The 23,801-nt window shown below is 55.1% G+C and overlaps 2 non-coding genes and 1 pseudogene across 2 annotated transcripts; all 3 read left to right on the top strand.

Moving 5' to 3' along the window:
• The first annotated feature begins 16,850 nt into the window (after nt 1-16,850).
• Nucleotides 16,851-18,897, top strand: LOC144958433 (small subunit ribosomal RNA; annotated as a pseudogene).
• A 205-nt stretch (nt 18,898-19,102) lies between these two features.
• LOC144958422 (5.8S ribosomal RNA) lies at nt 19,103-19,259 on the top strand. The gene has a single exon (XR_013642424.1). It is a non-coding gene; the product is annotated as a 5.8S ribosomal RNA (ribosomal RNA).
• A 325-nt stretch (nt 19,260-19,584) lies between these two features.
• LOC144958434 (large subunit ribosomal RNA) lies at nt 19,585-23,397 on the top strand. The gene has a single exon (XR_013642436.1). It is a non-coding gene; the product is annotated as a large subunit ribosomal RNA (ribosomal RNA).
• Nucleotides 23,398-23,801: the final 404 nt, after the last annotated feature.

The raw sequence follows: 23,801 nt of genomic DNA, 5'->3' as shown, positions 1-23,801 counted from the left end.
GCGTGTTTAAATAAAATAAACCCCTGTACATTATATCGCCCGCCGGCCTCTCTAACCCCACAGGTTTTGAACTCCGGTGCCTTCGTGATTAGAGCCCTGTACATGCTTGGAGGGGTCCTTTCCCGGCGTTTAACGCGTTCCCGCTACTTCGCTACAGTCGCGCGATCGAAAATTGTGGCTATTCAGAGTTCAGGCGTGGTTTGCCAGCCGTGCCGGGTTCAAACCCAAATTTGGAAAAAAAAATTTTTTTTTTTTAGTAGTCCGTATAGCGCGCGACAGCCAACGACTGTCTGTGCGCCTGACCTTTCCCGCTAAGCCGTCTGCCCGCTATGGCGCTTTGCTTAACGGGCCAAGTCCCCAGCGTGAACCGTGCAAACAGGCGAGGGAAAAATATTTGGTCGCACGCATTTCCGCTATGAAGCGTGTTTAAATAAAATAAACCCCTGTCATTATATCGCCCGCCGGGCCTCTCTAACCCCAACAGGTTTTGAACTCCGGTGCCTTCGTGATTAGAGCCCTGTACATGCTTGGAGGGGTCCTTTCCCGGCGTTTAACGCGTTCCCGCTACTTCGCTACAGTCGCGCGATCGAAAATTGGGGCTATTTAGAGTTCAGGCGTGGGTTTGCCAGCCGTGCCGGGGTTCAAACCCAAATTTGGAAAAAAAATTATTTTTTTTAGTAGTCGGTAATAGCGCGCGACAGCCAACGACGGTCTATGCGCCTAGACCTTTCCCCGCTAAGCCGTCTGCCCGCTGTCGCACTTTGCTTAACGGGCCAAGTCCCCAGCGTGAAGCGTGCAAACAGGCGAGGGAAAAATATTTGGTCGCACGCATTTCCGCTATGAAGCGTGTTTAAATAAAATAAACCCCTGACATTATATCGCCCGCCGGGCCTCTCTAACCCCACAGGTTTTGAACTCCGGTGCCTTCGTGATTAGAGCCCTGTACATGCTTGGAGGGGTCCTTTCCCGGCGTTTAACGCGTTCCCGCTACTTCGCTACAGTCGCGCGATCGAAAATTGTGGCTATTCAGAGTTCAGGCGTGGGTTTGCCAGCCGTGCCGGGGTTCAAACCCAAATTTGGAAAAAAAATAATTTTTTTTTTAGTAGTCCGTGATAGCGCGCGACAGCCAACGACTGTCTGTGCGCCTTGACCTTTCCCCGCTAAGCCGTCTGCCCGCTATGGCGCTTTGCTTAACGGGCCAAGTCCCCAGCGTGAACCGTGCAAACAGGGAGGGAAAAATATTTGGTCGCACGCATTTCCGCTATGAAGCGTGTTTAAATAAAATAAACCCCTGTCATTATATCGCCCGCCGGGCCTCTCTAACCCCAACAGGTTTTGAACTCCGGTGCCTTCGTGGTTAGAGCCTTGTACATGCTTGGAGGGGTCCTTTCCCGGCGTTTAACGCGTTCCCGCTACTTCGCTACAGTCGCGCGATCGAAAATTGGGGCTATTTAGAGTTCAGGCGTGGGTTTGCCAGCCGTGCCGGGGTTCAAACCCAAATTTGGAAAAAAAAATTTTTTTTTTAGTAGTCGGTAATAGCGCGCGACAGCCAACGACTGTCTGTGCGCCTTTAGACCTTTCCCCGCTAAGCCTTTGCCCGCTGTCGCACTTTGCTTAACGGGCCAAGTCCCCAGCGTGAAGCGTGCAAACAGGCGAGGGAAAAATATTTGGTCGCACGCATTTCCGCTATGAAGCGTGTTTAAATAAAATAAACCCCTGACATTATATCGCCCGCCGGGCCTCTCTAACCCCAACAGGTTTTGAACTCCGCTGCCTTCGTGGTTAGAGCCCTGTACATGCTTGGAGGGGTCCTTTCCCGGCGTTTATCGCGTTCCCGCTACTTCGCTAAAGTCGCGCGATCGAAAATTGTGGCTATTCAGAGTTCAGGCGTGGGTTTGCGAGCCGTGCCGGGGTTCAAACCCAAAATTGGAAATTTTTTTTTTTTTTTTTAGTATTCGGTAATAGCGCGCGACAGCCAACGACTGTCTGTGCGCCTAGACCTTTCCCCGCTAAGCCGTCTGCCCGCTGTCGCACTTTGCTTAACGGGCCAAGTCCCCAGCGTGAAGCGTGCAAACAGGCGAGGGAAAAATATTTGGTCGCACGCATTTCCGCTATGAAGCGTGTTTAAATAAAATAAACCCCTGTCATTATATCGCCCGCCGGGCCTCTCTAACCCCAACAGGTTTTGAACTCCGGTGCCTTCTAAAGCGCGCATCGAATGTGCTATTCAAGTCAGCGGTTGAGCCGCGGGTTCAACCAAATTGAATTTTTTTTTTTTAGTAGTCGAATACGCGCGCAGCACGACGTCTATGCCCTTACCTTTCCGCAGCGTCTCCCCTGCCTTGTAACGGCCAAGTCCAGCTACTGAAACAGCAGGGAAAAATATTTGTCGCACGCATCCGCATGACTGTTTAAAAAATAACCACTTAATCGCCCGCCGGCCTCTCAACCCAACAGTTGACTCGTGCCTTCTGTTAGACCTACACTGGGTCCTTCCCTCGCGTCCCTAAGTCGCGCGATCGAAATGGCTTAAGTTCGCGGGTTGCCAGCCGCCGGTTCAAACCCAAATTGAAATTTTTTTTAGTATCGTATGCGCGCGACAGCCAACGTCTGCCACCTTCCCCTAAGCCGCGCCAGCGCTTTGCTAACGGCCAAGTCCCGTGAACCGGCAACAGGCGAGGAAAATTTTGTCGCACGCATTTCCGCTATGAGCGGTTTAAATAAAATAACCCCGTCATTATACGCCCCGCCTCCTAACCCCAACAGTTTGAACTCCGTGCCTCGTGATACTGTACATCTGAGGTCCTTCCGGCGTTTACGCTCCCTAAAGTCGCGCGATCGAAAATGGCTATTAGAGTCAGCGTGGTTTGCCAGCCGTGCCGGGTCAAACCCAAATTGGAAAAATTTTTTTATAGTCGTAATGCGCGCGACAGCCAACGACGTCATGCGCCTGACCTTTCCCCTAGCCGTCTGCCCGCTTGCCTTTGCTTAACGGCCAGTCCCCACGTGAACGTGCAAACAGGCGAGGGAAAAATATTGGTCGCACGCATTTCCGCTATGAAGCGTTTAAATAAAATAACCCCTGCATTATACGCCCGCCGGCCTCTCTAACCCCAACAGGTTTGACCCGTGCCTTCGTGTAGACCCTGTACAGCTTGGAGGTCCTTTCCCGCGTTTACGCGTTCCCGCTACTTCGCTACAGTCGCGCGATCGAAAATTGGGCTATAGAGTCAGCTGGGTTTGAGCCGTGCGGGTTCAAACCCAAATTTGGAAAATTTTTTTTTAGTATCGTATAGCGCGCGACAGCAACGACGTCTTGCGCCTTGACTTTCCCCCTAAGCCGCTGCCCGCTGGCGCTTGCTTAACGGGCAGTCCCAGCGTGAACGTGCAAACAGCGAGGAAAAATTTTGGTCGCACGCATTCCGCTATGAACGTGTTTAAATAAATAAACCCCTGCATTATATCGCCCGCCGGCCTCTCTAACCCAACAGTTTTGAACTCCGTGCCTTCGTGGTAGAGCCTGTACATGCTTGGAGGTCCTTTCCCGCGTTTACGCGTTCCCGCTACTTCGCTAAGTCGCGCGATCGAAAATTGGGCTATTAGATTCAGCGTGGGTTGCCACCGTGCCGGGTCAACCAAAATTGAAATTTTTTTTTTTAGTAGTCGTAATAGCGCGCGACAGCCACGACGTCTTCGCCTGACCTTTCCCCGCTAAGCCGTCGCCCGCTTCGCACTTTGCTTAACGGGCCAAGTCCCCAGCGTGAACGTGCAAACGGCGAGGAAAAATTGGTCGCACGCATTTCCGCTATGAAGCGTGTTTAAATAAATAACCCCTATATATCGCCCGCCGGCCTCTCTAACCCCACAGGTTTGAACTCCGTGCCTTCGTGTTAGAGCCCTGTACATGCTGAGGGGTCCTTTCCGCGTTAACGCGTTCCCGCTACTTCGCTACAGTCGCGCGATCGAAAATTGTGGCTATTTAGAGTTCAGGCGTGGGTTTGCCAGCCTTGCCGGGGTTCAAACCCAAATTTGGAAAAATTTTTTTTTTTTTTAGTAGTCGGTAATAGCGCGCGACAGCCAACGACTGTCTGTGCGCCTAGACCTTTCCCCGCTAAGCCGTCTGCCCGCTGTCGCACTTTGCTTAACGGACAGGTCCCCAGCGTGAAGCGTGCAAACAGGCGAGGGAAAAATATTTGGTCGCACGCATTTCCGCTATGAAGCGTGTTTAAATAAAATAAACCCCTGACATTATATCGCCCGCCGGGCCTCTCTAACCCCAACAGGTTTTGAACTCCGGTGCCTTCGTGATTAGAGCCCTGTACATGCTTGGAGGGGTCCTTTCCCAGCGTTTAACGCGTTCCCGCTACTTCGCTAGAGTTGTGCGATCGGAAATTCGGGCTGTTCGGAGGTCGGGCTCGGGTTTGCAATACGTGCCTGGGGTCGAATCCCAATTTGCACCAAAAAAATTTTTTTTTTTAGTAGTCCGTAAGAGGAAAAGGGCTACCTTACCAGGGGTTCGGGACGTATAGTAGGGGCATGTGTCGTGAGATTCCCAAAAATTGTCCCATGCTTGCACGTTGTCTACGGCTTATTCTTTGGGCGGCTGATTGGTGCACGGAGGCTTGCGAGCAGTTGACCCGGCGTGCGTCGTGTGAAGAGTGGTGTACGGGCATGGGTTATGCTGAAGTCCCTTTGGTGATATACCTCTATACGCTGTACCAGTTGAGCGTCAGAGTGATTCTTCTCGGCCGTAGATGGCTGTTGCGGGGAAGTATCCAGGCGGTAAGAGCGCTGGGAGCCGTCGCGCATTCTCGTTCCCCTGAGGGCGAGCGAAGGAAGAGAATGGTACCTGTGTTCGTATCAATTCTTATGCATGTTTGCTCAAGTACTAATGATGGCGGAAACGGTCTCGGGTTCGATTTGGGCTGGAGGCGTGATTTCAATGCAAGGCTGAAGATTTGTCCGGTTTTATGTTGCACAGTAGTTGGCTATGGCTTTACCGGTGGAGTATCCAGGCGGTAAGAGTGCTGGGAGGCGTCGCGCATTCTTCTTCCCCTGGGGGCGAGCGAAGGAAGAGAATGGTACCTGTGTTCGTATCAATTCTTATGCATGTTTGCTCAAGTACTAATGATGGCGGAAACGGTCTCGGGTTCGATTTGGGCTGGAGGCGTGATTTCAATGCAAGGCTGAAGATTTGTGCGGTTTTATGTTGCACAGATGCTGGCTATGGCTTTACCGGTGGAGTATCCAGGCGGTAAGAGTGCTGGGAGGCGTCGCGCATACTTCTTCTCCTGGGGGCGAGCGAAGGAAGAAAATGGTACCTGTGTTCGTATCAATTCTTATGCATGTTTGCTCAAGTACTAATGATGGCGGAAACGGTCTCGGGTTCGATTTGGACTGGAGGCGTGATTTCAATGCAAGGCTGAAGATTTGTGCGGTTTTATGTTGCACAGATGCTGGCTATGGCTTTACCGGTGGAGTATCCAGGCGGTAAGAGTGCTGGGAGGCGTCGCGCATTCTTCTTCCCCTGGGGGCGAGCGAAGGAAGAGAATGGTACCTGTGTTCGTATCAATTCTTATGCATGTTTGCTCAAGTACTAATGATGGCGGAAACGGTCTCGGGTTCGATTTGGGCTGGAGGCGTGATTTCAATGCAAGGCTGAAGATTTGTCCGTTTTATGTTGCACAGTAGTTGGCTATGGCTTTACCGGTGGAGTATCCAGGCGGTAAGAGTGCTGGAGGCGTCGCGCATTCTTCTTCCCCTGGGGGCGAGCGAAGGAAGAGAATGGTACCTGTGTTCGTATCAATTCTTATGCATGTTTGCTCAAGTACTAATGATGGCAGAAACGGTTTCGGGTTCGTTTTGGGCCGGAGGCGTGATTTCAATGCAAGGCTGAAGATTTGTGAGGTTTTATAATGCAAATAGGCTGGCCATGGCTTTAACGGAAGAGTATCCAGGCGCTATGAGTGCTGGGAGGCGTCGCGCATTCTTCTTCCCCTGAGGGCGAGCTAAAAGGAAGAGAATGGTACCTGTGTTCGTAACAATGGCTTTACCGAGGGAGTATCCAGGCGGTAAGAGTGCTGGGAGGCGTCGCGCATTCTTCTTCCCCTGGGGGCGAGCGAAGGAAGAGAATGGTACCCGTGTTCGTATCAATTCTTATGCATGTTTGCTCAAGTACTAATGATGGCGGAAACGGTCTCGGGTTCGATTTGGGCTGGAGGCGTGATTTCAATGCAAGGCTGAAGATTTGTCCGGTTTTATGTTGCACAGTAGTTGGCTATGGCTTTACCGGTGGAGTATCCAAGCGGTAAGAGTGCTGGAGGCGTCGCGCATTCTTCTTCTCCTGGGGCGAGCGAAGGAAGAGAATGGTACCTGTGTTCGTATCAATTCTTATGCATGTTTGCTCAAGTACTAATGATGGCGGAAACGGTCTCGGGTTCGATTTGGGCTGGAGGCGTGATTTCAATGCAAGGCTGAAGATTTGTGCGGTTTTATGTTGCACAGATGCTGGCTATGGCTTTACCGGGGAGTATCCAGGCGGTAAGAGTGCTGGAGGCGTCGCGCATTCTTCTTCCCCTGGGGGCGAGCGAAGGAAGAGAATGGTACCTGTGTTCGTATCAATTCTTATGCATGTTTGCTCAAGTACTAATGATGGCGGAAACGGTCTCGGGTTCCATTTGGGCTGGAGGCGTGATATCAATGCAAGGCTGAAGATTTGTGCGGTTTTATGTTGCACAGATGCTGGCTATGGCTTTACCGGTGGAGTGTCCAGGCGGTAAGAGTGATGAGAGGCGTCGCGCATTCTTCTTCCTCCGAGGGAGAGAGAAGGAAGAGAGTGGTACCTGTGTTCGTATCAATTCTTATGCATGATTCCTGAAGTATTAATGATGGCGGAAACGGTCTCGGGTTCGATTTGGGCTGGAGGCGTGATTTCAATGCAAGGCTGAAGATTTGTCCGGTTTTATGTTGCACAGTAGTTGGCTATGGCTTTACCGGTGGAGTATCCAGGCGGTAAGAGTGCTGGGAGGCGTCGCGCATTCTTCTTCCCCTGGGGCGAGCGAAGGAAGAGAATGGTACCTGTGTTCGTATCAATTCTTATGTTTGCTCAAGTACTAATGATGGCGGAAACGGTCGCGGGTTCGATTTGGGCTGGAGGCGTGATTTCAATGCAAGGCTGAAGATTTGTGCGGTTTTATGTTGCACAGATGCTGGCTATGGCTTTACCGGAGGAGTATCCAGGCGGTAAGAGTGCTGGGAGGCGTCGCGCATTCTTCTTCCCCTGGGGGCGAGCGAAGGAAGAGAATGGTACCTGTGTTCGTATCAATTCTTATGCATATTTGCTCAAGTACTAATGATGGCGGAAACGGTCTCGGGTTTGATTTGGGCTGGAGGCGTGATTTCAATGCAAGGCTGAAGATTTGTGCGGTTTTATGTTGCACAGATGCTGGCTATGGCTTTACCGGTGGAGTGTCCAGGCGGTAAGTGTGATGAGAGGCGTCGTGCATTCTTCTTCCCCCGAGGGAGAGAGAAGGAAGAGAGTGGTACCTGTGTTCGTATCAATTCTTATGCATGATTCCTGAAGTATTAATGATGGCGGAAACGGTCTCAGGTTCGATTTGGGCTGGAGGCGTGATTTCAATGCAAGGCTGAAGATTTGTCCGGTTTTATGTTGCACAGTAGTTGGCTATGGCTTTACCGGTGGAGTATCCAGGCGGTAAGAGTGCTGGGAGGCGTCGCGCATTCTTCTTCCCCCGACGGAGAGAGAGAAGGAAGAGAATGGTACCTGTGTTCGTATCAATTCTTATGCATATTTGCTCAAGTACTAATGATGGCGGAAACGGTCTCGGGTTCGATTTGGGCTGGAGGCGTGATTTCAATGCAAGGCTGAAGATTTGTGCGGTTTTATGTTGCACAGATGCTGGCTATGGCTTTACTGGTGGAGTGTCCAGGCGGTAAGTGTGATGAGAGGCGTCGCGCATTCTTCTTCCCCTGGGGGCGAGCGAAGGAAGAGAATGGTACCTGTGTTCGTATCAATTCTTATGCATGTTTGCTCAAGTACTAATGATGGCGGAAACGGTCTCGGGTTAGATTTGGGCGGGAGGCGTGATTTTAATGCAAGCCTGAAGATTTGTGCGGTTTTATGTTGCACAGATGCTGGCTATGGCTTTACCGGGGGAGTATCCAGGCGGTAAGAGTGCTGGGAGGCGTCGCGCATTCTTCTTCCCCTGGTGGCGAGCGAAGGAAGAGAATGGTACCTGTGTTCGTATCAATTCTTATGCATGTTTGCTCAAGTACTAATGATGGCAGAAACGGATTCGGGTTAGTTTTGGGCCGGAGGCGTGATTTCAATGCAAGGCTGAAGATTTGTGCGGTTTTATGTTGCACAGATGCTGGCTATGGCTTTACCGGGGAGTATCCAGGCGGTAAGAGTGCTGGGAGGCGTCGCGCATTCTTCTTCCCCTGGGGCGAGCGAAGGAAGAGAATGGTACCCGTGTTCGTATCAATTCTTATGCATGTTTGCTCAAGTACTAATGATGGCGGAAACGGTCTCGGGTTCCATTTGGGCTGGAGGCGTGATATCAATGCAAGCTGAAGATTTGTGCGGTTTTATGTTGCACAGATGCTGGCTATGGCTTTACCGGTGGAGTGTCCAGGCGGTAAGAGTGATGAGAGGCGTCGCGCATTCTTCTTCCCCCGAGGGAGAGAGAAGGAAGAGAGTGGTACCTGTGTTCGTATCAATTCTTATGCATGATTCCTGAAGTATTAATGATGGCGGAAACGGTCTCGGGTTCGATTTGGGCTGGAGGCGTGATTTCAATGCAAGGCTGAAGATTTGTCCGGTTTTATGTTGCACAGTAGTTGGCTATGGCTTTACCGGTGGAGTATCCAGGCGGTAAGAGTGCTGGGAGGCGTCGCGCATTCTTCTTCCCCTGGGGGCGAGCGAAGAAAGAGAATGGTACCTGTGTTCGTATCAATTCTTATGTTTGCTCAAGTACTAATGATGGCGGAAACGGTCGCGGGTCGATTTGGGCTGGAGGCGTGATTTCAATGCAAGGCTGAAGATTTGTGCGGTTTTATGTTGCACAGATGCTGGCTATGGCTTTACCGGGGAGTATCCAGGCGGTAAGAGTGCTGGGAGGCGTCGCGCATTCTTCTTCCCCTGGGGGCGAGCGAAGGAAGAGAATGGTACCTGTGTTCGTATCAATTCTTATGCATATTTGCTCAAGTACTAATGATGGCGGAAACGGTCTCGGGTTTGATTTGGGCTGGAGGCGTGATTTCAATGCAAGGCTGAAGATTTGTGCGGTTTTATGTTGCACAGATGCTGGCTATGGCTTTACCGGTGGAGTGTCCAGGCGGTAAGTGTGATGAGAGGCGTCGTGCATTCTTCTTCCCCCGAGGGAGAGAGAAGGAAGAGAGTGGTACCTGTGTTCGTATCAATTCTTATGCATGATTCCTGAAGTATTAATGATGGCGGAAACGGTCTCAGGTTCGATTTGGGCTGGAGGCGTGATTTCAATGCAAGGCTGAAGATTTGTCCGGTTTTATGTTGCACAGTAGTTGGCTATGGCTTTACCGGTGGAGTATCCAGGCGGTAAGAGTGCTGGGAGGCGTCGCGCATTCTTCTTCCCCCGACGGAGAGAGAGAAGGAAGAGAATGGTACCTGTGTTCGTATCAATTCTTATGCATATTTGCTCAAGTACTAATGATCGCGGAAACGGTCTCGGGTTCGATTTGGGCTGGAGGCGTGATTTCAATGCAAGGCTGAAGATTTGTGCGGTTTTATGTTGCACAGATGCTGGCTATGGCTTTACCGGTGGAGTGTCCAGGCGGTAAGAGTGATGAGAGGCGTCGTGCATTCTTCTTCCCCCGAGGGAGAGAGAAGGAAGAGAGTGGTACCTGTGTTCGTATCAATTCTTATGCATGATTCCTGAAGTATTAATGATGGCGGAAACGGTCTCGGGTTCGATTTGGGCTGGAGGCGTGATTTCAATGCAAGGCTGAAGATTTGTCCGGTTTTATGTTGCACAGTAGTTGGCTATGGCTTAACCGGTGGAGTATCCAGGCGGTAAGAGTGCTGGGAGGCGTCGCGCATTCTTCTTCCCCTGGGGCGAGCGAAGGAAGAGAATGGTACCTGTGTTCGTATCAATTCTTATGCATGTTTGCTCAAGTACTAATGATGGCGGAAACGGTCTCGGGTTAGATTTGGGCGGGAGGCGTGATTTCAATGCAAGCCTGAAGATTTGTGCGGTTTTATGTTGCACAGATGCTGGCTATGGCTTTACCGGGGGAGTATCCAGGCGGTAAGAGTGCTGGGAGGCGTCGCGCATTCTTCTTCCCCTGGGGGCGAGCGAAGGAAGAGAATGGTACCTGTGTTCGTATCAATTCTTATGCATGTTTGCTCAAGTACTAATGATGGCAGAAACGGTTTCGGGTTAGTTTTGGGCCGGAGGCGTGATTTCAATGCAAGGCTGAAGATTTGTGCGGTTTTATGTTGCACAGATGCTGGCTATGGCTTTACCGGGGAGTATCCAGGCGGTAAGAGTGCTGGGAGGCGTCGCGCATTCTTCTTCCCCTGGGGCGAGCGAAGGAAGAGAATGGTACCCGTGTTCGTATCAATTCTTATGCATGTTTGCTCAAGTACTAATGATGGCGGAAACGGTCTCGGGTTCCATTTGGGCTGGAGGCGTGATATCAATGCAAGGCTGAAGATTTGTGCGTTTTATGTTGCACAGATGCTGGCTATGGCTTTACCGGTGGAGTGTCCAGGCGGTAAGAGTGATGAGAGGCGTCGCGCATTCTTCTTCCCCCGAGGGAGAGAGAAGGAAGAGAGTGGTACCTGTGTTCGTATCAATTCTTATGCATGATTCCTGAAGTATTAATGATGGCGGAAACGGTCTCGGGTTCGATTTGGACTGGAGGCGTGATTTCAATGCAAGGCTGAAGATTTGTCCGGTTTTATGTTGCACAGTAGTTGGCTATGGCTTTACCGGTGGAGTATCCAGGCGGTAAGAGTGCTCGGAGGCGTCGCGCATACTTCTTCTCCTGGGGGCGAGCGAAGGAAGAAAATGGTACCTGTGTTCGTATCAATTCTTATGCATGTTTGCTCAAGTAATAATGATGGCGGAAACGTTCTCGGGTTCGATTTGGACTGGAGGCGTGATTTCAATGCAAGGCTGAAGATTTGTGCGGTTTTATGTTGCACAGATGCTGGCTATGGCTTTACCGGTGGAGTATCCAGGCGGTAAGAGTGCTGGGAGGCGTCGCGCATTCTTCTTCCCCTGGGGCGAGTGAAGGAAGAGAATGGTACCTGTGTTCGTATCAATTCTTATGCATGTTTGCTCAAGTACTAATGATGGCGGAAACGGTCTCGGGTTCGATTTGGGCTTGAAGCGTGATTTCAATGCAAGCCTGAAGATTTGTGCGGTTTTATGCTGCACAGATGCTGGCTATGGCTTTACCGGGGGAGTATCCAGGCGGTAAGAGTGCTGGGAAGCGTCGCGCATTCTTCTTCCCCCGACGGAGAGAGAGAAGGAAGAGAATGGTACCTGTGTTCGTATCAATTCTTATGCATGTTTGCTCAAGTACTAATGATGGCGGAAACGGTCTCGGGTTCGATTTGGGCTTGAGGCGAGATTTCAATGCAAGGCTGAAGCTGTAAGCGGTCCGGGCAGAAGTCGCCGATTATTCTCCGCCTGAAGGCTTGAAACCGAAGCATGGCGAACCAAAAGTCGTGTGGTGGTCTCTGGTATACCCACAGTCACCAGCGACTGTATGATAAGTGTCTAGCAATGTGGAAGGCGATGGCTTAGATATTAATGCTTTGGAGTATAGTACGATATGCGGCTAGCGGCTGAGCGCAGGGATTTCTGGGATCAACATCTCTCACCGAGTAGAAAGTAGATGATTTGGTTTAACACCCGTAATCCAGCAGCCCTGTATTGACCGTGTTTGTCTCCGGGTTTTATCACGCCCCATTCCGTTACCCTCGGGCTACCAAATTCAGTCCGGCTGTCTGGTTGAATTGAAGGAAGTTGAATGCGCTTTGGCTCAACAGGTCCGGACAATGCGTGAATTGACAGACTGATCGTGGCGTGGCCCATTCTTGATTCGATTGGTGGTGCATTTGTTGACCTGGACTGGTGCCCTAAGACTTTCTGAGCTGCGCGAGTGCTGCAGGGTGGCGCTAGCCGGCAGCGCTTTGTAGACCGTGGGCGTAGGAGTCTTGGTATCTAGCGTTGTATCACGCCCCACTCCGTTCACCTCGGGCTACCAAATTGAGTCCCGCCCATAGGGGGACCCCTGTCTGATTGGGGCGGTCCAGACTGAAACGGAATTGACGGAAGTTGAATGCGCTTTGGCTCAACAGGTCCGGACAATGCGTGGATTGACAGAGTGATCGTTGCGTGGCCCATTCTTGATTCGATTGATGGTTAATTCGTTGACCTGGACTGGTGCCCTAAGACTTTCTGAGCTGCGCGAGTGCTGCAGGGTGGCGCTAGCCGGCAGCGCTTTGTAGACCGTGGGTGTAGGAGTCTTGGTATCTGGCGTTTTATCACGCCCCATTCCGTTCACCTCGGGCTACCAAATTAGTCCCGCTGTCTTGTTGGGGCGGTCCAGACTGAAACTGAATTGAAGGAAGTTGAATGCGCTTTGGCTCAACAGGTCTGGACATTGCGTGGATTGACAGAGTGATCGTGGCGTGGCCCATTCTTGATTCGATTTGTGGTGCATTTGTTGACCTGGACTGGTGCCCTAAGACTTTCTGAGCTGCGCGAGTGCTGCAGGGTGGCGCTAGCCGGCAGCGCTTTGTAGACCGTGGGCGTAGGAGTCTTGGTGTCCGGCGTTGTATCACGCCCCAGTTAGTTCCACTCTGGCTACCAAATTGAGTCCCGCTGTCTGTTTGGGCGGTCCAGACTGAAACTGAATTGAAGGAAGTTGAATGCGCTTTGGCTCAACAGGTACGGACAATGCGTGGATTGACAGAGTGATCGTGGCGTGGCCCATTCTTGATTTGATTGGTGGTTAATTAGTTGACCTGGACTGGTGCCCTAAGACTTTCTGAGCTGCGCGAGTGCTGCAGGGTGGCGCTAGCCGGCAGCGCTTTGTAGACCGTGGGCGTAGGAGTCTTGGTGGCCGGCGTTGTATCACGCCCCAGTTAGTTCCGCTCTGGCTACCAAATTGAGTCCCGCTGTCTGTTTGGGGCGGTCCAGACTGAAATGGAATTGAAGGAAGTTGAATGCGCTTTGGCTCAACAGATCCGGACAATGCGTGGATTGACAGACTGATCGTGGTGTGGCCCATTCTTGATTCGATTGGTGGTGCATTTGTTGACCTGGACTGGTGCCCTAAGACTTTCTGAGCTGCGCGAGTGCTGCAGGGTGGCGCTAGCCGGCAGCGCTTTGTAGACCGTGGGCGTAGGAGTCTTGGTATCTAGGGTTTTATCACGCCCCACTCCGTTCACCTCGGGCTACCAAATGGAGTCCCGCCCATAGGGGGACCCCTGTCTGATTGGGGCGGTCCAGACTGAAACGGAATTGACGGAAGTTGAATGCGCTTTGGCTCAACAGGTCCGGACAATGCGTGGATTGACAGAGTGATCGTTGCGTGGCCCATTCTTGATTCGATTGATGGTTAATTCGTTGACCTGGACTGGTGCCCTAAGACTTTCTGAGCTGCGCGAGTGCTGCAGGGTGGCGCTAGCCGGCAGCGCTTTGTAGACCGTGGGCGTAGGAGTCTTGGTGTCCGGCGTTGTATCACGCCCCACTCCGTTCACCTCGGGCTACCAAATTGAGTCCCGCTGTCTGTTTGGGGCGGTCCAGACTGAAATGGAATTGAAGGAAGTTTAATGCGCTTTGGCTCAACAGATCCGGACAATGCGTGGATTGACAGACTGATCGTGGCGTGGCCCATTCTTGATTCGATTGGTGGTGCATTTGTTGACCTGGACTGGTGCCCTAAGACTTTCTGAGCTGCGCGAGTGCTGCTGGGTGGCGCTAGCCGGCAGCGCTTTGTAGACCGTGGGCGTAGGAGTCTTGGTGTCCGGGGTTGTATCACGCCCCACTCCGTTCACCTCTGGCTACCAAATGGAGTCCCGCCCATAGGGGGACCCCTGACTGATTGGGGCGGTCCAGACTGAAATGGAATTGAAGGAAGTTTAATGCGCTTTGGCTCAACAGGTCCGGACAATGCGTGGATTGACAGAGTGATCGTGGCGTGGCCCATTCTTGATTCGATTGATGGTTAATTCGTTGACCTGGACTGGTGCCCTAAGACTTTCTGAGCTGCGCGAGTGCTGCAGGGTGGCGCTAGCCGGCAGCGCTTTGTAGACCGTGGGCGTAGGAGTCTTGGTATCTGGCGTTTTATCACGCCCCATTCCGTTCACCTCGGGCTACCAAATTAGTCCCGCTGTCTTGTTCGGGCGGTCCAGACTGAAACTGAATTGAAGGAAGTTGAATGCGCTTTGGCTCAACAGGACCGGACAATGCGTGGATTGACAGAGTGATCGTGGCGTGGCCCATTCTTGATTCGATTGGTGGTTAATTAGTTGACCTGGACTGGTGCCCTAAGACTTTCTGAGCTGCGCGAGTGCTGCAGGGTGGCGCTAGCCGGCAGCGCTTTGTAGACCGTGGGCGTAGGAGTCTTGGTGTCCGGGGTTGTATCACCCCCCAGTTAGTTCCGCTCTGGCTACCAAATGGAGTCCCGCCCATAGGGGGACCCCTGTCTGATTGGGGCGGTCCAGACTGAAATGGAATTGACGGAAATTGAATGCGCTTTGGCTCAACAGGTCCGGACAATGCCTGGATTGACAGAGTGATCGTGGCGTGGCCCATTCTTGATTCGATCAATGGTGTATTAGTTGACCTGGACTGGTGCCATAACAGGTCTTTGATGCCCTTAGACGTCCCTATGTGCACGAGGGGCGGTGATGGCAATTAGCGTAGTGTAGACTGTGAGGGGTGGAGTCTCCGAGAGTAGTTGTGCACTGCCGCGTTATTGCAATATTGAGATGGTCTGATTGAGCATATGGTACAATCGGAAGCCCCTTTTCTCCGAAGCCCTTTTTCTGTTGTGAGAGCTCCGGATGTTGGCTCCGGATGAGATGATGGCCTACAACACGTGTCGTTTCCCCGTCATTTATACTGCCGCAGCTTCTAATGGTATCACGCTACGATGTTCACACGATGTATCCAGGCGGTGGGTTCATAGAGACACACGACCGAGCGCCGTAAGGCTGTGTTGACAGGCGTGTGGTGGCTTACTGCGCATCGATGATCACATATGCGTTGACAGCGACAGCGACCAACTGTATCATTCTGCAACGATCTTCCCATTGTCTGGTAAATTCTCATGGCTGGATAGCATGTTGCGGAGTTTGTTCCCCACTTGGCGGTGACACTTGTCGCAAAATCAATCGTACGTCTGAAATAATTTCATTGCTAGGCACCTTCTAGCACCCAACTTCTCTACTTAGTTAGGCACCTTCTAGTACCCAACTTCTCTACTTAGCTAGGCACCTTCTAGCTTCCTCTTAATCCGCTAGGCCCTACTTAGCTGGACAAAATGATTGATTTTGCGACAGAAAGCGCCATTCCCAGGTGAGGAGTGAGACCCCGTTTCACGCACTTCGACCATCAGGGTTTATTAGGCAATTGGCTAGCCCGTTGTTGTTTGTAGACACGGCGAGACTTGGCAGATCGCGCTATAGGATAGACCGTCAAATGATTTAGCCATGCCGTTACAGAAAATAGTGTTACCTTGATACGCCGTGATAACATTGTAGTGTGATATTTATGAGCTACAGCTGTGACACTTTGGGCAACTTCATGCAGGCCACTGACCAAAGTAACAAAAGGCTGGATAATTGCAGCCATCTCAGATAGGCACTCGTCACTCAGCGGGCGTGGCAATTTTTGGACGGAACAAGAAAATTTGAGAGCCTCCCCTCACAGGCGAAATAATCCCAAATCGGTTTGTGAAAAAGGTTGAATGGATAGAGAGACAAGCGGTAAAATCAGACCATGTCGAGCTTGAGACAAACTCAGTGGAGGAGCGTGGCGACTGAAATAAGGCTACCACCGCTTGACTAAACCGGTTCCTTCCAGATGCCTTTGTCACGGTAATCTAGCTCAGTACGGGAGTAAAGGTGAATTCGGACCACTGGTTGGCGCGCCGGTCGTGATTACGATGGCGCCAGGCTACGTCCGTGGGAGTACGACTGAACGCCTCTAGGTCGGAATCCCGCCCGTCGAACAAAGGCGAGCTTAACTAAGGCCCCGAGCGTGCAGGCTACATTAAGCCGGCAACCCCCGGGTTCGTCGGCTAGTGCCGTGACCGACCCGCTCGTCAGGCGCGCTAGATCTGTGGTGCGCGTGGCTGGGTCGGTATCATCCACGACCGTTAGGGGCGGCAATCACATGTATTCCGTCGGGGTGTTGTAAGCGGACGGCGTGCCGTACCGTTGAGACTGAGCCCTGTACGCTGACATATTTCCTCTTGCAGGGATACATCCAGAGGTACTTTTTCGACGCACCCTGAGGGGACACAGCTTTGCACCCACGGTCACCAGCGCCTGGACGAGCGGTGGTCGGAGAGTCCGGAGTCGGTCCCAGGTTAGCTCCTCGGTAGAGGACCTAGAGTCGTGTGAGCGCGAGCGTGTCCGGGCGGTCGGAGCAGTCCGACCCAGCAGCGAGAAGGCCGAAGGGGTGAACGTTTGTGCGGTAGAGTCGAGAAGGGCCGTCGGCGAAGGAGTCGAGCGCTGGGAGTTCTCGGCGTCTGGGCTTCGGTCGTCGGCGCCCGTAGCCTCCTGTCCCAGCGGGTCCGTCCCGCCGGGTTGGAAATGGATACGCTACCAGGTTGATCCTGCCTGTAGTCTTATGCTTGTCTTGAGGGTTAAGCCATGCACGCCTATGCTCACCCTACACAGAAGGGGAAGCCGCGAACTGCTCAGTATATCGGCGATAATACACGGGGTGGGCGATGTTTGTCCGGACACCTGTAGGAATCCCAGAGCTAATACGTGCACACGAGTCCTCCTCCTAACGGGGTTACCTCCGCGGGGAGAGGGCGCATTTATTAGGATCTTGACCGGCGGCGGGTGGTTAACGCCGCCCGCCAGGCTGAGGCGAACTCTGGGTATGTGACGACCGCTGTTAGCGGCGTGCCCGTTTGCTCGCCGTCCCATCAAATTTAGACGGCCCGGGCAAGAGCCCCCCGTGTTGGCTACGGGTGACGGAGGATCAGGGTTCGATCCCGGAGAGGGAGCCTGCGAGACGGCTACCACGCTTAAGGGTGGCAGCAGGCGCGCAACTTACCCACTCCCAGCACGGTGAGGTAGTGAAGATAAATGTCGGGGCTGGGCTCGCATGCGAGCCTAGCGGTCGGATTGAGCGTAGACCAAACACGTGCCGTTGATGACCTATCGGAGGGCAAGCCTGGTGCCAGCAGCCGCGGTAATTCCAGCTCCGATGGCGTATGTTGTAGTTGCTGCGTTTAAAACGCTCGTAGTTGGATCTCTGAGGTGACGGCAGCGACAAACCGCGGGTGACGTTGCCCCGGCGATTATGCACCGTCGTGGTTTTGGGGATGGAGCAAGCGGTGCCTTCCGGTGCCGCAACCGGACCCTCGCGACGGATCTCGCCGGGCATCGCTTGCCCGTCGCTGCCGGTTTAGTCTCTTTCCGTCTTAAGCCGTGTCGGCTTGGTACGTGGCGTATCTGGGCCGACACTAAGGTACGGGCGTGTTCTCCCTGAATCAATTGGAGTGCTCAAAGCAGGTCGTGCTCGCACAGCTTTGCTCGGAACGATGTGATGACGCCACCGCCCCGCAATGTAACCACGGGACCGGTCTCCGTGGGGGCGGTGGGCGAGGTCTATAGAGACGGCCGGGGGGCGGCGTACTACCGCGGGAGGGGTGGAATCCGACGATCGCGGTGGGACGAACAAGAGCGAAGGCACCGGCCAAGAGCGCCTTCGTTGATCATGAACGAAAGTCGGAGGAACGAACGCGATCAGGTACCGCGGTAGTTCCGACAGTAAACCATGCCGACCGGTTACGCGGGGACGTCCCCTGTGGGGAAGCCTCGCGAGGCCCCGGAGAAATCAGAGTGCCTGGGCTCCGGGGGGAGTACGGTCGCAAGGCTGAAACTTAAAGGAATTGACGGAAGGGCACCACCAGGAGTGGAGCCTGCGGCTCAATTTGACTCAACACGGGGAAGCTTACCAGGTCCGGACACCGCGTGGATTGACAGACTGAGGCTCTTTCATGATTCGGTGGGTGGTGGTGCATGGCCGTTGCTAGCCCGTGGAGCGATCCGTCTGGTTCATTCCGATAACGGGCGAGACTCTGCCCTGGCGGATAACAAACGGCGGTCAAGAGGGGTCCGTCTCACGGGTTGGGTCGGCGTTCGGCTCTCGGGTCGGGCGTCGGTCTTCCCACTCAGGGAGAGGCGGTGCCCCGGACCGCCGTCGCGCAGGCCGCGTCCTGCAGGGATTGACCTCGAGCAGTGCGTACGAGATGGAGCCATAACAGGTCTGTGATGCCCTTAGACGTCCTGGGCTGCACGTGTGCTACAGTGGTGGCGCCAGCCGGCGCGGTGTAGACCGTGAGCGTAGGAGTCTTCATGTCCGGGGTCGGTCTTCCTGCGAGTTGGGCCGTGAACTCGGAATGCCACGTAGTCACGGGTCAGCATCCCGTGCCGACTACGTCCCTGCCCTTTGTACACACCGCCCGTCGCTACCTTCGGTGGACGGCGCAGCCAGGGCCCCGGAGTGGCCGGCGAGACGGAGCTTCGGCTCCTGAAATCGCAGTCGTCGCGATGTCGCCCGAACTGCGCTGCCCCGAGAGGGTAAAAGTCGTAACAAGGTTACCGTAGGTGAACCTTCGGTAGGATCACGTCCGATTTCGTTTTGCCCCCAGCCCGCCCGCCCGACGGGTGAAGGGTTAAAACACTGTCCGGTGAGGCCGGGCTGCTCCCTGGCCGGGGAGCGGTCCAGGCTGATAAACGGGGCGGCGGCGTTGCGCCGCGAGTAACCGCGCGCGCAACGCTTGCCCCCCCCACCCTTTGTCGTCGTTTGGCCCTTAAGCGAGAGAAAATAAATACAACCTTTGGCGGTGGATCACTCGGCTCGCGCGTCGATGAAGAGTGCGGCCAGCCGTATTGAGTCGTGTGAACTGCAGCTGCCTCATTGAACATCGACGTCTTGAACGCAAATTGCGGCCGTGGGCGTAAGTCACCGGCCACGTCCGTATGAGGGTCGGCCCTACGACGTCGCCGCAACCGGTCTTCTCGGGGGGACTGAGCGGCGCGACGTGCCGTACCGGTCGGGTCTCGGCCCGACTGGCGGCCGTAGATCGAGGGCTCCCGTCTGACCACGGGAGACGTCGTCCCCACCCGGCCTCTGGGTATGGGCGGGGGACGACGAATAAGACGCGCACCGAAGACGGGGAAGCACGCACGCGATCGGCTGCTTCTTCCTCAATCCTCGGGCCTGCTCGATGTACACGCGAGCGAGGGCTTCGTGGGGGTATGCGGGGAAGTAAGTATAACGACGCGCGGCGAACCCGACGGATGGGGCGATCTGCCGACCTCATATCGGACGAGGGTACCCGCCGAACTAAAGCATTTCAGTAAGCGGAGGAAAAGAAACCAACGGGGACTCCCCCAGTAACGGCGAGTGAAGCGGGAAGAGCCCAGCGCTGAAACCCCCTGGGCCCGTGCCCGCGGGGAGCTGTAGCGTTCGGGTCGGTGTCGAGCGGGATCGGGAGCGCCGCGCGAGTCTTCTCGAGCGTGGCTTGCCCAGAGCGGGTGCCAGGCCCTTGCCGGCGGCGCTCCCTTCCGCCGACCTCGACCCCGGAGTCGGGTTGCTTGGCAGTGCAGCCCGAAGCGGGTGGTAAACTCCACCTAAGGCTAAGTACCTGCGCGAGTCCGATAGCGAACAAGTACTGTGAGGGAAAGTTGAAAAGAACTCTGAAGAGAGGGTGCAAAGCGCGTGAAACCGCCAAGGGGTAAACTGGCTGAGCCGAGCGACGTGTCCCGCCGTGGCGGCTGGTCGCCCGTGCCCCCCGCGGAGGCGCCCCGGAGACGGGGACGCCTTCCGAGTTCGGGGTCGGGCGCGTGCCCCACCACGGCGGGTCTCCGCTGCCACCGGCACCGGGCCGTCTCGTCCGCGCGCCCTACGCGGGTCGTCGGCCTGCGGATCGTGGGCGCGAGTTGGCACGAGAGCGGTCGTATTCGGGTGCCGTGGTCGACCGCGGACAAACGGCGGCGGTTCGCCCCGGGGGGTTTCGGCCTCCCGGGCGGGCGGCTCCGGTCCGTCGAAAGGTGCGCAGCGTTATTCCGGTACCTGCCCGACCCGTCTTGAAACACGGACCAAGGAGTCCGACGCCTGTGCGAGCCGCAGGGTTTCCACTAAACCCCACGGCGAAGTGAAAGCGAGAGGCCCTCGCGGGCCGAGGGCGGGATCTCTCGGGCGACTCACCGAGTCCCCGGAGCGCACCGCCGGCCCGGCGGTCGCCGCGTTGACGGCCCTGTCGGAGCATGAGTGCAGGCGTCGGGACCCGATAGATGGTGATCTACGCCTGAGCAGAGCGAAGCCGGGGGAAACTCTGGTGGAGGCTCGAAGCGACTCTGACGTGCAAATCGACCGCCCGACTTGGGCGTAGGGGCGAAAGACCAATCGAACCATCTAGTAGCTGGTTCCCTCCGAAGTTTCCCTCAGGATAGCCGGTGCCGACGGAACGATTTTCACTCGGTAAAGCGAATGGTTGGAGGCATCGGGGGCGAAACGCCCTCGTCCTACTCTCAAACTTTCAACGGGTGAGGCGCCAGACCCGCCTCGCACGGGGCCTGGCCTAGAATCACGGGTGCCGAGTGGGCCATTTTTGGTAAGCAGAACTGGCGCTGCGGGATGAACCGAACGCCCGGTTGTGGTGCCCAACGCAGGACGCTCACGGGAAAGCTAAAAGGTGTGGGTCGGTACTGACAGCAGGGCGGTGGCCACGGAAGTCGGAATCCGCCAAGGAGTGTGTAACAACTCACCTGCCGAACCGACCCGCCCTGAAAATGGATGGCGCTGAGCGTCGGACCCACACCGGGCCGCCCCGCCAGCGGGAGGGGTGCGACTCCCCTCCCCGGGCAGGCCGGGGCGAGTAGGAGGTGCGCCGCGGTGGCGTGAAAGTCCGGGAGCGATCCCGTTCGGAGCCGCCGCGGGTGAAGATCTTGGTGGTAGTAGCAAATATTGAACGGAGAGTACTTTTCAAGGCCGAAGTGGGGAATGGTTCCGCGGGAACAGTGCATGTACGTGGGTGAGTCGGTCCTAAGGGGCGGGTTAGCTCCCTTGCTGAAGCGGGTACGAAACACGCGCCGGGCGGGCGGCCGAACGGGCGCCGCGCCTGGCCTGTCAGTCACCCTGCGACCGCCGAAAGGGAATCCAGTTAAGGTTCGCTCGGAACCGGGCGGCGGAGAACGGCCCCCCTCGTCGCGACTACGTTCCGGCGTGGGGGGCGCCGCGGCGACGCCGACAGAACGGGGAACGCTGCCGTGGGCACCGGGGAGAGCCGTCGTCTCTTTTTAAGGTCTGGTTCGCCCTGGAATCGGGTCGACCGGAGAAAGGGCTGGCCAGGCCGAAAAGCGTCGCCGTAAGACATGGCTGCGTCCGGAGCGCTCACGGCGGTCCGTGAAAACCCCGTCGAGGGCACGTCAATCTCGCTGCCCGGCCGTACTCATGTCCGCAGCAGGTCTCCTAGGTTAGCAGCCTCTGGTCCACGGAGTAATGTAGGTAAGGGAAGTCGGCAAAATGGATCCGTAACTTCGGGAGAAGGATTGGCTCTGAGGGCCGGGACGGTCGGGCTAGGGGAGGAAGCGGGCAGAACCGCACGCACCCTGAGGGGACACTCCGAGGGGGAGAGACGTGCGCGGAAACCCGTGGGGCCCCGGGCCGAGCGGCCTCGCTCGGCTGACGCCCCTTCGCGGGGCGCGTTGGCTGCGCGGGGGACAACCGACGCGACCTCCGACTCACGCTGTCTCAGAACTGTCACGGACAGGGGGAATCCGACTGTCTAATTAAAACAGAGCGTCTCGACAGCCTGAAAAGGTGTTTACGGGACGTGATTTCTGCCCAGTGCTCAGAATGTCAAAGTGAAGAGATTCGCATAAGCGCGGGTAAACGGCGGGAGTAACTATGACTCTCTTAAGGTAGCCAAATGCCTCGTCGTCTAATTAGCGACGCGCACGAACGGATTAACGAGATTCCCACTGTCCCTATCTACGCCCCGGCGAAATCACAGCCAAGGGAACGGGCTTGGTGAAATCAGCGGGGAAAGAAGACCCTGTCGAGCTTGACTCTAGTCCGACTCTGTGGAGGAGCGTGGGGGGTGTAGCATAGGCGGTAGCGTCTTCGGGCGCGACAGTGAAATACCGCTACCCCCGCGGGACCTCCACTTACCCGACGGAGTGGGGACTCGGCGCCTTCTTGCAGGTAGGAGGCGTACGAGGTTCAGACGTCAAGCCGCCGTCGCGTCGGGCTCGGGGAGTCCACCGACTCCCCCCGACGCGGTCACGACGGCGACAGCGACCCTGCCGGGGACAGCCTCGGACGGGGAGTTTGACTGGGGCGGTACATCTTCTAAAGCGCAGCGAAGGTGTCCCAAGGCGGGCTCAGCGAGGACGGAAACCTCGCGTAGAGCAAAAGGGCAAATGCCTGCTCGACCAGGATTTTCAGTACGAATACTGGCCGTGAAAGCGTGGCCTATCGATCCTTTCGACGTTGGGAGTTTCAAGCGAGAGGTGTCAGAAAAGTTACCACAGGGATAACTGGCTTGTGGCGGCCAAGCGTTCATAGCGACGTCGCTGATTGATCCTTCGATGTCGGCTCTTCCTATCATTGCGAAGCAGAATTCGCCAAGTGTCGGATTGTTCACCCGCCAACAGGGAACGTGAGCTGGGTTTAGACCGTCGTGAGACAGGTTAGTTTTATCCTACTGATGAAGCGCCCTTGCCACGGTAATCTTGCTCAGTACGAGAGGAACGGTGAGTTCGGACCTCTGGTTCGCGCGTCCGGTCGTCAGGCCGATGGCGCCAGGCTACGTCCGTGGGAGTACGACTGAACGCCTCTAAGTCGGAACCCCGCCCGGTGAGCAAGGGTGAGCTTAGCTAGGGCCCTGAGCGTGCAGGCAACATTAAGCCGGCAACCCTCGGGTTCGTCGGCTAGTGCCGTGACCGGCCCGCTCGTCACGCGCGCTAGATCTGTGGTGCGCGTGGCTGGGTCGGTATCATCCACGTCCGTTAGGGGCAAGAAATCGCGTGCGGACCACATGTATTCCGTCGGGGTGTGTAAGCGTTAGAGCTGTCCTGGTACGGCGATCCGTTGAGACTAAGCCCCGGACGCTGAGATTTTCCCTCCAGCAGGGTTTGTCTCGGCCACCTTTCCACCCGGCACGGCACGGCCCGGCCCGATCGGCCAGCCTTCGAGTCCTTGCTCTGCTCGGCTCGGCATGCTGGCGGTGCGGCGCGCGGCGGCGGCGGGTGCGAGAGTGTCATAACACGTATAAATACATTTACTTTACTTTACTTTACTTCTTCAAAGTTCTATCTCCTAGAACTTGGAGAATTTTTTTTTCTCTCCACCTGTCCAGAGGCACTAATCCGTCCAGAGGCACTAATCCGTCCAGAGGCACTAGTCCGTCCAGAGGCACTAATCCGTCCAGAGGCACTAATCCGTCCAGAGGCACTTTTAGTTTTCCTTCTTTGCTGTCTGCGAAGTAGAATTCGCCAACTGCATTTTTTTTTTTTTTTTTTTTTT

The sequence above is a fragment of the Berghia stephanieae genome, chromosome 12 (genome assembly GCF_034508935.2).
Source record: "Berghia stephanieae isolate SIO BIC M18660-M18661 chromosome 12, UCSD_Bste_1.3, whole genome shotgun sequence".
Classification (NCBI taxonomy): domain Eukaryota; kingdom Metazoa; phylum Mollusca; class Gastropoda; order Nudibranchia; family Aeolidiidae; genus Berghia; species Berghia stephanieae.
This window is presented reverse-complemented; position numbering and strand designations above follow the sequence as displayed.